Genomic DNA, 14,058 nt, shown 5'->3' with positions numbered 1-14,058 from the left:
CACAAATATGTACTTCATAATGTTACTTGGTATTCCCCTTTAAGGTAAATAAATAGTCCAATATTATGCCAATGAGGTCAGTCCAGTGCAATACAGTCGGCTGTAGTACAAAGTACTGATCACATTTAAATCAAGATTATGTTACTGCATTTCCTATTTCTCGCCTCATTGTGTGATTTTTTTTTACATGGGTGATACATTGATAAGACAAAAACCAAGCACTGATATGATCCAGTGCACAGTCTGACTAGAATGTCAAAGTTATCATAATGCAGAGTGAGATGTAGATATTGCTGCTAGATCCACTGCAGGCTTAAAAAAATATATTTAAAAATACTTGTACAAACCAAAACTTGGATCTTGCTCATAATCAAAAGAGAAAGAATGCATGCGATAAGTAAGAAGTACAGCACCTCTGAGCCTATGTCTATGAGTCAATGCAAGATACTTCATGAGAACAATTATACTAACCAGTGTTCAAGTGTTTGTCTCCGTTTTTCTGGAAGCAGATTTTCCACTAGCTTTTCATGCACCCATTGTCACCTCTGACCCCAATGGACCTATAGCTAAGACCCTCTCCCACTTAGACACTCCCACTTGGACACTTTCCAGCCGGGCTCATTCATTCCAATGTAAATATCATGAATTTTACACATTAAATACTGGTTCATTTTTGGAACCAGACCTTCAAAATCTCTTCCAAATCCGTCAACAAGGCCTGCCATATGCACTGGAAAAATATGTGCGTGGCATTTCTTTTTTAAAACGATGTTTTATCATATAGGAAAACTATTGGTGGAGAGGTTTGTCTAACCCATGTTATGCTTAGCTGTGATTGGTCCATAGCAGTTTGGGGAGGGCCTTAGCTATATGTCAATTATGCACTTGTGCTCTCCTGGGCTACAGTCGGCCATTAAAACGGACAATGCCACGAGGCCCCAAATTACTCTCATATTGAACTTGTTAGTGCACTAAAAGGCAGGGGGGATTTGGTGGCGGCTCTCTTTCTTGGGGGGATATAATTCACATGCCTTGGGAAAACAGAGTGACCATGAAAACAAGCAGACCGGGTGACCTCGGCTGAGAGTGACAGTGGGTCCCATGGGCCTAGCTGCCGCCTTGCCTGATGTGCTTGTCTGTGGTCTTTGCCTCGGTGTGAAAAGCCTTTTACGACTCTCCCTGTTCCACATCTCTGGAGATGGAATTGAGTTTTGACGCCCCCCCCCCAGCTGTTGTACTATCCCAATCCATGCACCGCCTCTATTAACTAATTCATGAAGGTAACGTTACTCAAATATGCATAATTATGCTCAGATTTTAAAAACTTTAGTTTCCAAATAATATATAGCCTACTGTGTTCTTAATGCTTGCATTCATCAGCTATATCATAGACGATATAGGCACATCACATGCACGCACTCACACGCACGTACACACACACACCACGCCACGCCACGCCACACCACGCCACGCACGTACGCACGCACGCACGCACGCACGCACGCACGCAGACACAAATACACACACACGCACGCAGACACAAACACACACACACACACACACACACTTCAACATACGCCGTACCTTGAAAACAATCTAGCCTCTACGACTGCGTGACTGCATTTTCGCTTTACCCTTTTATCACTGATGGATGTAGTGTATTGAGCCTGGCCTTCACGAACATGATAAACCCACGAAACACAGATGTGGAGACGTTTTTTATTTCTAGTGAAGGGATATTTCTAGTGAAGGGATAATATAGAACGGTGTATGAGGCAGAATGTGACTCTTAAAAGTTATATTACAGAGAATGAGGCTGATGGATGTCGAGCCAAAGTGGATTGAATTGGTCTCTACCTCTCAAAAGAAGAGGAGACTGGCTCATGTGATGAACGATGACATTTATTTGATTTGGGAGATATTACAATAGGCACTGTCAAGAAATATAAATGGATATAGTTCCACAATCATATTTTGCTCTAAGACCAATACTCTTTGTTGGATGTGCAGCCAGTTTGGCTGAGGCAGAGGGGCAGAGAGTTGGCAGCGAATGGATTGTAGAGAAACAAATCCTATTCGTTGTCAGTCGGACATTGTTTACGAGGTAATTCCATGGAAGAATTATCAGATCCACAATTGTGTGAACCATGGAATGCAGCTGAATAAATTCTTGTTTTGTTTCCCTGTTTCCTCCACAACATTGGGGATATACTTGCTACAGTTCATATTGTAGACATGTCTCAACATATGTTGAGACATACGGACGGACGGACGGACGGACGGACGGACGGACGGACGGACGGACATTGCTGGTTCTAGGAGTGGTTGCACCACTCAAAATCAGACCTGTCTGAAGTGAGTGGTACTGTACTGTACTGTACTGTACTGTACTGTACTGTACTGTACTGTACTGTACTGTACTGTACTGTACTGTACTGTACTGTACTGTACTGTACTGTACAAGCCCTCCTCCCTGGCCTGTGTGTGTCTGTCTGTGTCTGTGTTAGGCTGTGCAACAGTGACACTTGGTGGTGAACAAACACTTTTTTCGTGCTTGAACAGACAGACAGACCCAGGGATGTCTATAGGAGTGGTTGCACCACTCAAAAATGTAAACAATACCAAATAATCGTGTGCTGAATGCATCCCCAGAATAGGGATGCTAGGGCTGTGCAACTGTGCCATCGGATTCTAGATTTTGTGAGTGAGTGAGTGCACGGAGATCAGCACATGGATTCTTTTAAGGCATTAATTATAGCCATTTGTCATTGTCTCCTTTGATGACTTTCTTAATACCCCATTAATGCATTTATGAGTTCATACACGTTTTAGAGGCATCTGGCCATGCAAGGTTGAGGATGTAAATTAATTTTGAATCATACTTAGATCTTCATAGATCGCAGAGCAAGGTTGATGAGGGTTGTTCATTGGCATGTTTAATTTCTGTGTTTTGCTGTAAATCCAGTACCACATTTTAGGCTTAACCACATGAACCCTAGTGGTGTCCCCTCCCCCCTGTTCTGCGCAGTTCAAGGTCTACAAGCTCACAACGCGTTGCACGTTCTTGCTACATGACTGTACTTGTAGATCGGCTCTTTTCGGTACATACATTTGATCTAGAGGGAAAAAAGGAGGGGACCAAGTATAGAACCCGGCCTGGGCAGGGGAACCTAGCCTGGCTAATAAGCCAGACTAATATCACACAACACTGTCGCGGTATATTAGTCTGGGCTGGCTCCACTTGGATTTCATTTCCCGGGGGGCGGGTTCAAACATTTTCTCTTTGACGCAATTGGTCAGAGCTACTGTCAGTCAAAGGTCTCAAGCATTGAACGTCACTGTACCAAAGCCCGCCCATATTGCATACCGTGTCCCGATTGGCCCGACCTGTTCTCGGTTGTAGGAAAGAGGCGTGCTACTGAGCCTCGCCAGACCCTAATCCGCTGGCAGGCAAAAAATTTTTTTCCAACGGCTGATTCGGTCTGGTTTATTAACCAGGCTAAGGGGAACCCACCCCACTCATTAAGTGGTTAATACAAATGTAGCAGTTTAAACATAATCGTGACAGCAGCACTAAATGCAAAAAGAGCAAGATTTCCATATTGCCCTGCCAGCCACGACACGACTCTGTCCATTTAATTTTGTTTCTCCCTTCTGACCTTTGATATAAATGACACAGACTCGGACAGAATTGTTGGAAATGTCCGCAGGTCCTCCCTCGATGAGCCTGGACATGGCTGCACTGCAGTGCTGTATTCACCTGGGATCTCATCAGAATTCTTGTGAGCTAATTTGACTATCAGTACCAGACTAGCCCCAAAAGATTTCCTTTCTATTTCTCCTCTTCCGTGGTTAACCACTTAAGCCCTACTTTATAGAATGGCAAACAGTATAGCCAATCTACAAAAATATCCGATCTAGGAGGAACGTATCACGATGCAATGACATGCTCTAAATACGGATGCTAGGGTTACATGACATGAAAGCATGAAGCATCTCATCAGGATTAAGGCAGGTAACAAGAGCAGCAAATTAGAATAGAATATTAGAATTGTGTGTGTGTGTGTGTGTGTGTGTGTGTGTGTGTGTGTGTGTGTGTGTGTGTGTGTGTGTGTGTGTGTGTGTGTGTGTGTGTGTGTGTGTGTGTGTGTGTGTGTGTGTGTGTGTGTGTGTGTGTGTGTGTGTGTGTGTGTGCGCGCGTGCGTTCGTCAAACCTGGGACCTTCTGCTTCTGAGGCAAGCTCTCTGCCCATTCAGCTACGGCCACCCTGTTGTCTTTGATCCCATGTTGGTCATCACAGCATGATGTCTAGATCGTCCACGTAAACATATTTTCTAGATGTTATATCCAGTGGGTCATGTATTTGTTAAACAGATCATTGGGGACAGAAGGGAACAGACCCTTAGGGGACACCATTCTGCAGACTTCTGAAGTTCTGAGCCTGCTGTGCTGGCCATCGCTGGTCTGTAGAGTGAAGCTGCAATTTGACAGCATCTCCACGATGAAGATCAGGATGCATGGTGCCAGACGGTGTTGTTTTCCAACATCGACTTGGATGTGGTCCACAATACATTTTTACTTGACAGTTAATGAATAAAGGATACTATTTTGGGGTTTAGTAGCCTACATAAAATATGTTAAATATAATAATAATGCAGTGATGACCCCCACAAACGGTCAGAGCACCTGTTCAGGGGGGGAGGAAATAGCGTGTACCTCCACATGCATTACGACCCCCTAGTGAGACCCTTCACTGTCAAAAGAAGATGGTGGCTTGACGAGCTGGGTATCGGAGGAGACCCGAGGCTATCTTCACCCTCCCAATGACTTATTGGGATGGAGTACTCGCAGAGAGGCTGGGGAACGGGGAATTGGCTCACTTATCAAATTGGGAAGGGGAGAAAATGTTTTATCTTTTCATTTTGTCTGGGAGGGGCATGGGTCTTCATTATTCAAATTTTTTGTCATTGAAAAATCTTCAATAAAAACAATTTGAAAATAATAATAATAACTAGCAGGAAGGCAATAAGCAATAAGAATAATATGCACAATAAGAAATAGAAGGGGGGGGGGGGCAGCAGCATTCTTGAAGACTCGTACTCATGACTCAAGACTCATGTTGTATTGTTAACAGCAAAATCATTCAAGAAGGCAATAAGCAAATCTACTTTGAGTACCAACGCATAAGTACTCAAACAGATCTACATTGAAAGAGTTTGTGTTGCAATTTGTTTGAGGTTGACCCATTTTTCCAATATATTGCCCTGCAGCCCAATAAAGCTGGTGAAACTGAAATAGTTTACTCAACATGCAAAAACATTGAAACAGTACGACTGATCAGACCGTATTATTTTAGCATTGGGGTAGTGTGCTTTTTACATTTGGATGTATCTTATGAACATTATGCTCAATAAAAGTATAGTTATAGAAGAGCTAGTATACCACTTAAACCTGTAGCCTATACTTGGTGGTAGAACAAATAGTGAAAATAGCAAATCTACAAACTCACTGTGCGACACCTTGTCGAGCATGTTGCTTGAGCTTGTAGATATGCGATTTAGACTCCCTATTGGAACCCAGAGTTTCCATTGTATTTGTGTTCTTTGCAAATGGTCGATGTATAGCTTCTCTCATCTCTCTCATGACTCTACTGATACCCCTGAGAAATTACTGTAGAAGTCAGGTGCATCTTCCAGCATCCTCGAGGAAAGCCCTTGGCCCTGATTCAAGTACAGTGGTCTGGTTTTTAATTCCTTTTGCCATGGAATTAGCCTCTGTCTGACCATTTACAGCGTTTCAACTGTCTGCTGACAGTTATACCATTCCACTATCTTGGAGGACATCTCATATTAAACTAGAAACGTGAGCGCAGGTCTCTGCCAGGCCAGGTTGCAGTGGCGTGCACAGACATTTAGAGGGGCAGGTGCTCAAGTTAAAAAAGGGCACCTTGTGCAGCGCGTGGAACCGGCCGGTTGCCTTAACCCATTTTGGGCGGGAACCCCTTTTGGTGTTAGCATTATGTTATGCTTTAGCTATTGAAAAATAGCAGATCTACAAGCTCATAGCGCGCCACCGAGTGGCGCGCTACGAGCTTGTAGGTCTGCTATTTTTGAAAAAAAAAGGTTTTTTAGTTTTTTTTCAAATGGGCACATTGCCAAAAGGGCAGGGGGTGCTCTAGCACCCCCTAGTGTCTATCTGTGCACGCCACTGCCAGGTTGTTGTGATTTTTTGACACATTTAGTAGGAGTAGTAGGCTAAATGTGAAATGGCAGATAATCTGGTCTGGCACAAATGGCCAGGATGGATATGATCCAATGAGTCCAGAGAAAAATATATTGTGATTGTACACCTACGGTTCAAGAGTTATAGGCCAAAACATGAAGCTGTAATAGCGCCACCATGGGACTGATTTGACCATGGTTCTCCCTTAACCTACGAGGAGTGTGCGTGCAAAGTTTCATGGCAATCAGACGATGCGTTCATGGTAAATGGTGCATTTATATAGGGCCTTTATATAGGGCCTTTATCTAAGGCGCTTTACATAGATTGTGCATTACATTCACACACACATTCATACACAGATGGCGGCGAAAGCCATGCAAGGCACCAACCAGCACATCAGGAGCAATTAGGGGTTCAGTGTCTTGCTCAAGGACAGGTTCGAACTGGCAACCTTGCGATTACCATCCAGCCACTCTACCCCTGAGCCACCGCCGCCTGTGATTTGTGGCATTTGTGCAGCACGAGTGCCTCCTGCAAGCCAATTTGAAAGACAATCGTGGATAAACTGGATATTGAATCTGAAAACCCATGATAACAGAATCCTGTTTTACACCAAATCTTGTTTGACTTTCAGTATAAGTGTACTAAAGGTAGTTGTCAAACATTATTCTTTCAATCATGGCATGACCACAATGCCAAAGAGAATATACATAATTCTGCATAGTTTATTTTTATTCAGTTACACTCTAAAATCATACCACTACATCTTAAGAAGTGAATGAACTTTTGAACCCAGAACAGCAGTCGGCAAAGCTTAATAATTTAAAAGAGGTCTCCTATAGGAAACCCTTGAGGTTTTGCATGGAACTTATAGGCCCTCATTTATCAACCGTGCGTACGCCAAAATATGGGCGTACGCCGAAATTACCGCAATTTTCGGCATTTACCATTTGCGCCAACGTTTGATTTTGAACTTGAGCCAAGACAAAAACCACGTCTGGTCGGGAGCTGTCGTACGCTTTGTCCTCACCTGTTTTTCTGTCGTAGAACAGCGGAGCAGCATTGTTTGACCAGCTGAGAGGCTGTCACAGGCATCGAAACATATGTATTCACTCCTAAAATGTTTATATAAAACTGTATGTATATGGGCTAAATGTAAAAAAAAAAAAAAAAGTAAAGGAATACATGAACGATGTGTCTTTGTGTCATATGAAATTAGTAGGAGATTTCCAACTTTACAAGCAAGCAATTAAAATCGCGCATTTAAAAACAATGTTGCAAGTTAGATGCGTAAGCCATTTAAACAGTGTTTTGCATGATGAGCGCATACATGCGAGGATTTGGCCTGTCTGTTCTGAAATATTTCCATGACGGGACGTTGGAGAGTAGGCTATAGTGCAGTGCTGCAGCGCGGAGAGTCCCAACATGGGTAGCCTACTGTAGCCTAATCTACAGCAGGCCGATGTCTTTCTGGAGTTACAGTATGTGCAATCTCCTCCTCGTTTAATAAACCCGACGCGTCGCTCGAATGCCAAATGTGCCGTGCCAGCGCAAGTGGGAACGCATCGGAGATAGTAGGCTATAGGCTAAGCCAGCCTGCAGCCTACCACCACCACCACCACTGTCCAGTGTCACATAAGGCTACGGTTTTGGCTGAGATATTCATATAATTGACAGTTGACAGCGAGGCAATTTAAATAGACTGAACGTGCAAACTGCATGGTCAATTGGTCACGGTGTCACGGACGGACCACAGTGATAGAGAGACAGACAGGACAGGACAGGAGATGCACCTTGCAAAACAGCAGCGTGTGTGCGCGCATATTTGTTATATAATTCATGGTTCACAGGTTCAGGTTTTCGTTCACTAATATATCTTGTTGTATATTAAATGAATAAAGACTTTAATAATTGAATATAGGCCTACAACTAACAACACAGAGACAGTTGCTTGCAAATTGCGATATGTGCGTGCGTGCGTGCAGGGGGGTGAGGCGGGCTGCGGGCAGCAAGGGAAGCGAAGCGAGAGGAGAAACAGACAGGGTAGTCCTACAGCTTTATTTAATTCATGCAGGTTTATTTATTTAAGATACAACAAGTTGCGTGTGCGTGCGTGCGTCTGTGTGTGTATGGGAGGGGGGCAGGGGCAGCAAGAAAGTTTTTTTCTTCCTGTAACCATGGTTTCCAGGTCGTATTGCATGTTGTTCATGTCGCAAAAACGAGGGCGAGGCTTGATTTCATAGGGCGTGCCAGATAGATTTCAGCCGTCACATTTATAAACGTCCGAACGAAATTAAGGAAGAAACAGCTGTCTGCGATCACTTTGTAAATGCCGACCCGACGTGGGTGTACTACGAATCCTACACTCGAATTTGGGGCAGAATTTCCACTCGATTGATAAATGAGGGCCATAGTCTAAACCAGTGGTGTAGTTTAGTCTACCGTTATACGCTACATACGTAGTATGCCGTTCCGAAGTTTTGGATAAAAAGCGTATATACTGTCCAATCAATTCATCCATTGAACACGCAAGATCATAGCCTATGTGCCTGTCGTACAGGGAATAATTATGGTATACCGCCGGAAAATAGCTAGGCTACAGCAATGTCTCTAAAAAAAGCATTTAATGATTCTCCTTGTTAAAGATAAAGGAACAACAACATGAATAACACATGCCCTCTGAAAATGTATACTGACATGCCAATGCATGCATTAGAAGCCCGAACCATTGTGAATGCAAGTTAAAACTGCAAGTTAAAACTGAAATCCATTGGAAGACATGAACCTTTTGAAATGAATATGCTAATGTGAAACATTGCCTTAAAGAACTTTGAAGTCTATATATTCCATTCAAACATCATTATATGAAATGTCTTTGCTCATCAGCATTGATTCATTTTTGACTGGACATAATGTTCACTGCTAGGGCATTTATTCCTCTTCTCTTCCAGTAAATTCATAACCAGTTGAATGGAATTATCTCTGATACAATGACATTACGCATACCTGTCTCCTTCACTTTATACAGTAAACACTTTTCTTTTTAATACAGCATTTGCCTAGTTGGACTTTTAGATGCATGCCCTGTGTGCTTTTTAACCTTTTAGCTGTATACTGTAGTGTAGGAGGTGACCACAGAATGGATGTGCATGTGTGTGCGTGCGTGCGTGTGTGCGTGCACACATACAATATGCACATGAGTGTAATGAACATAAACACCATTATGTTCTGAATTCAAGTTGGTGGGTGAAAGTGTGCGTGTGTGATAAGTGTATAAACAACAACATAAATCACACCCGTGTGAAGTGAGTGGTGCAACTCCGTGTGGGAGGGGATGGGGGGAGTTCCAGACCCACAGGAACGCACCCAGGGAGCCGGCCCGGTTCCGGCGAGCCGCCCCGCGTCCGAAACGGTAGAGAAATGACAGTTACCGTATGGGGGTCCCTCTACTGTACCCTCTACTGTGTGTGTGTATGTGTACTGTCACTGTACTGTACTGGCACACCCGAAAATAAAAAATGAGGTTGCGCACAGGTGGTGAAAAACAGCCATGCTGATTTCGTGCTCAGACCCACACAGCCACCCAGCCACCCAGCCACACACATAGCTCCGTAAGGGAGTGGTTTCACCACTCAAAACAGTCTGCACTCAAGCTTGTGACAATCTGCAGGTTCGTTGATATTATGTGATTTCACATAATGTGAGCCCAGCTAAATGGTATGTCTAATTTACATATATGGAGTCAATTATTGATAACAACATGGACTAGACTTATCTGAATCTCCTATAGCAGTGATTCTCAACCTGACCTGTCTTCATTTAAAAGGAGTTTGATGTGCATTAATATTCCAAATAGTGAAGTGCAGATGATCTTAGGCTACACATTAGTAGGCTACACAGTACTTAAGTAAAGTACTCTAGTAAATGTACTTCATTACTGTCCAGTGTCAAGTGTCCACCACATTTTAATAGAGATAATATCTATGGTTCTCTCTGTTGCTGAATCAGATAGGTCAGGTTATGCTGGAGGAAGGAGGTAGCCTGGTTTCCAGCCCATAGACCCCGCCCACTCCACTGAGCGCACTGAGAGTCTGACAATCAGGCTATGAAGGAGGCACTCAATGCAGCTACTATACTGTACATTATTTATTTACTTGCCACCGTACTGTTCTGACATTCTGGAAGAAAAGACCCCCCCCCATAGGAAAAAAGGGAGGGGGGGTATCTTTTACTGTCTTAGTCGTGCGTCATGTTATTGACAACATATACGCCTGCGAACCATGGTCACAGGGCCCCAAAAGTCCGACAACATTGCCACTCCCGACATGCGTGGCCGGTTACAACTAACCCGTGGCCGGGTTAAAACTCACCCGTGGCTCCCGACATGCGTGGCCGGTTACAACTAACCCGTGGCCGGGTTAAAACTCACCCGTGGCTCCCGACATGCGTGGCCGGTTACAACTAACCCGTGGCCGGGTTAAAACTCACCCGTGGCTCCCGACATGCGTGGCCGGTTACAACTAACCCATGGCAGGTTATTGGTATAGTGTGTCGGACTTATGCCTGTCGGACTGTTAGTACTGTACGTCGGACCAAACACATGCATGCACCTGTGTGCGTGTGCGTGTGTGTGTGTGTGTGTGTGTGTGTGTGTGTGTGTGTGTGTGTGTGTGTGTGTGTGTGTGTGTGTGTTAAGGCTGTACCCTAGCCCTTTTTTTAGGACTCGAACTTCGGCAGGAATTTCCGAGCGAAAACCATTTGTTTCTAATTAATTTTAATTAATAACCTTTGAGATATCCGTCTCGATCAGAGTGCAGCGCGTCTCCCCCGCTCTCTCGTCTCTCCCAACACACACACTGTGTGTGTGTGTGTGTGTGTGTGTGTGTGTGCGTGTGCGTGTGCGTGTGCGTGTGCGTGTGCGTGTGCGTGTGTGTGTGTGTGTGTGTGTGTGTGTGTGTGTGTGTGTGTGTGTGTGCGTGCGCGTGCGCGTGCGTGTGCGCGTGCGTGTGTGCGTGTGTGGTTTTGTTGATGGCCCTGGGCAATGCAATTGCAAAGAATTTCAATTCAGATCGGTGCTCAGCCTCGCACACAGACTGAAAGATGATCCAGGATAAGAGCACTGTGGTCGTCCAGCCGAAGGCCAAAATAAACAACATGGCTGACTATCCTTCAGCTCTATTATAACAGACAGAGGCAGAGGCGCATTTTGTGTAAAGTGACTGGTGCCTCAAGAAAATTGCATTCAAGACAAACCATGTCATCCTCTTGACCCAATTTTCTATAATGAAATGGATTGACGTGAGAGGACACCCTTAACTAAGTCTGCTGTGTGTCTCTCTTGTGGAGGACTGAAATGAATTCCAGCATAATTATGGACAGCGTGATTTATGGCACAGAAATCGCAAAAATCCAGGAATTAATAAAAGGTATTGATGACCTTGTTGTAATCAAATATTTTCCAAAAATGTCACTGAATACATGGTCAGTGACAGAGACATAGTTATCTCCAGATATGATTTATTTCTAACATGTTGCTCCCAGGCAACATGTTCGAAGAAATATCCTATTTATGATCATGTCAGACATTTATCTCACAATACAAAATATATCTCCATACTCTCTCTAGGTCATCCTCAGGCGAGCAAGCCCTCCATTGTCGCTTCCAACCTGCTTCTCCATACATCTGGCCAGCTCGTTGGTGCTTTGCGCCCCTGCGTCGTTCTTGAGTACATCCACATATGATAATGTGGGACGTCCTCGTGACCGGTGCCCGTGTGTTGGTTCCCACTGAATCCCACAGCACCATTGAAAATAATTGTTCTAAACTGTGTAGTTATAAACGTTTAGGTCATGACCCCCCTGGTCCCAAACTCTGACTACAACCCATTTAATTGAACTTTGCACATTCCTACCACCATTGTTAGTGATAGGTGACTCTACAGGGTTGTTTCATGAGATAAACCTTTTGACTACTTGAGCGCAATCAAGACATTTAATTGAACTTTGCACATTCCTACCACCATTGTTAGTGATAGGTGACTCTACAGGGTTATTTCATGAGATAAACCTTTTGACTACTTGAGCGCAATCACAAGACATTTAATTGAACTTTGCACATTCCTACCACCATTGTTAGTGATAGGTGACTCTACAAAGTTATTTCATGAGATAAACCTTTTGACTACTTGAGCGCAATCACAAGACGTTTAATTGAACTTTGCACATTCCTACCACCATTGTTAGTGATAGGTGACTAAAACATGTAACATATAATAATAATGTGCAGATTGATATTTGATATCTATAGTTTTGGACATCCCTAGATCTAATGTCAATGCTTGAAGCATAGCAACATTGTTGTTGTCACACATAAGTGCTCGATCCCTCTTGCCTACTAGTACTCATAGTCATACTCGTAATAATTTACCCCTCTCTGCTCCAGCTCATCAAGAAGTGAACCAGAGAAAACAATACAAGTAGCTACTCGCGAGAGATGAAAGTGGTTAAACGTAGTTAAAAGCATCGGTGGTGCTCCTGGATCAAACAGGATCAAACATGAGAGACAAAAACAGAGGATCCAGACACTCAAAGGTAAAGTGTAGGAAGCCTTTATTAAAACATAACAAGGCGATCACTGCCAGCCTGTTTCGACCTTGATAGGTCTTCATCATGAAGTGAACCACTCAAGGGGAGGTGGTCACTGTGAAAGAATGCAACTTGTCTGAGCGGTGTTGGAAATACTATATGATTATGGACGGTGTATGCTATAGGCATAGCAGTGGCGGCCAATTTCTGGTACCATCGTTCCAGACCCCATTCATTTTTCCCATAGCTATTTAAAAATACTACACTCAAAGATAATTCAGTCAAGTTTAGTGTTGTTGTGAAACCACTAGGCCCCATGCCTGTTGCTAATGCTAATCATGTCATAGCATACTTTGCTTGTTTGAGTCCAGATACTTGATAAAAACAAACCAGGGATTGTGAGAATGTTGTCTTGGTGTTTTAAACGTCACTACTAATGTAGTGATGTTTATGAAGAAGTTTGAAGCTAACCAAGATGCTAACCACTAAGCTAGCTAGCTGCTAGCCTTGATTACTGAGGCAGCACCATAGCGAAGGGTCATTCTCATTTTGTTGACATGAACACCTTTTGTTTGCATTTCTTAAGACACTAATGGTTTGTTGTAGTTACAAGTACCTGGATGGTTAGAATGTACATAATAAATACATTGAAAATACGACTTCATCGTAAAAAGGGGAATATCAATGGGATACTATAAGCAAGTCTGTGTGTACAAACACACTCGCCCTTCTCTCTCTGACAGGCATCTTTGATGCTTTATTAATTGATTAGAAAGATTACACCATTGCTGTCATGTTTTTTTTATGTGGCACCTTTAAAACCACATTAACTACACTGCAGACACCAAGTTCCTACAAGAACCCCAGGCATGCAAAATGGAAAAATGAAATAACCAAACAGGACACCCCCAAAGTTGTTTATCGGAGCCACACACGTTCCACTGTCTCTCATTAGGAGACCCTGCTGTCTAATGGGAGGGGTCATTTGTCTTGAGATGCCTGATAATAGCCTACCTAATGGGGATGGGATGTTAATTAATAAACAGTGCCTGGTCCTACATGTGTGGACAATTAATAGTGCTTAACAAGGAACAAGATGGGTGACAAGAGGGCTGATGATGGATCTGAGTTTGAACTGAAGCCTGATTTATAGATCATCATACGATGGTGTTGCGTGCCACAAATAACTTATTTACAAGCTCACAACACTGAAGCGGATGTGAGCTTGTATATCAGCAGTTTTTTGGTGCA

The sequence above is a fragment of the Electrona antarctica genome (genome assembly GCF_951216825.1).
Source record: "Electrona antarctica genome assembly, chromosome: 13".
NCBI classification, from domain to species: domain Eukaryota; kingdom Metazoa; phylum Chordata; class Actinopteri; order Myctophiformes; family Myctophidae; genus Electrona; species Electrona antarctica.
Note: the sequence above shows the minus strand (reverse complement) of the source record.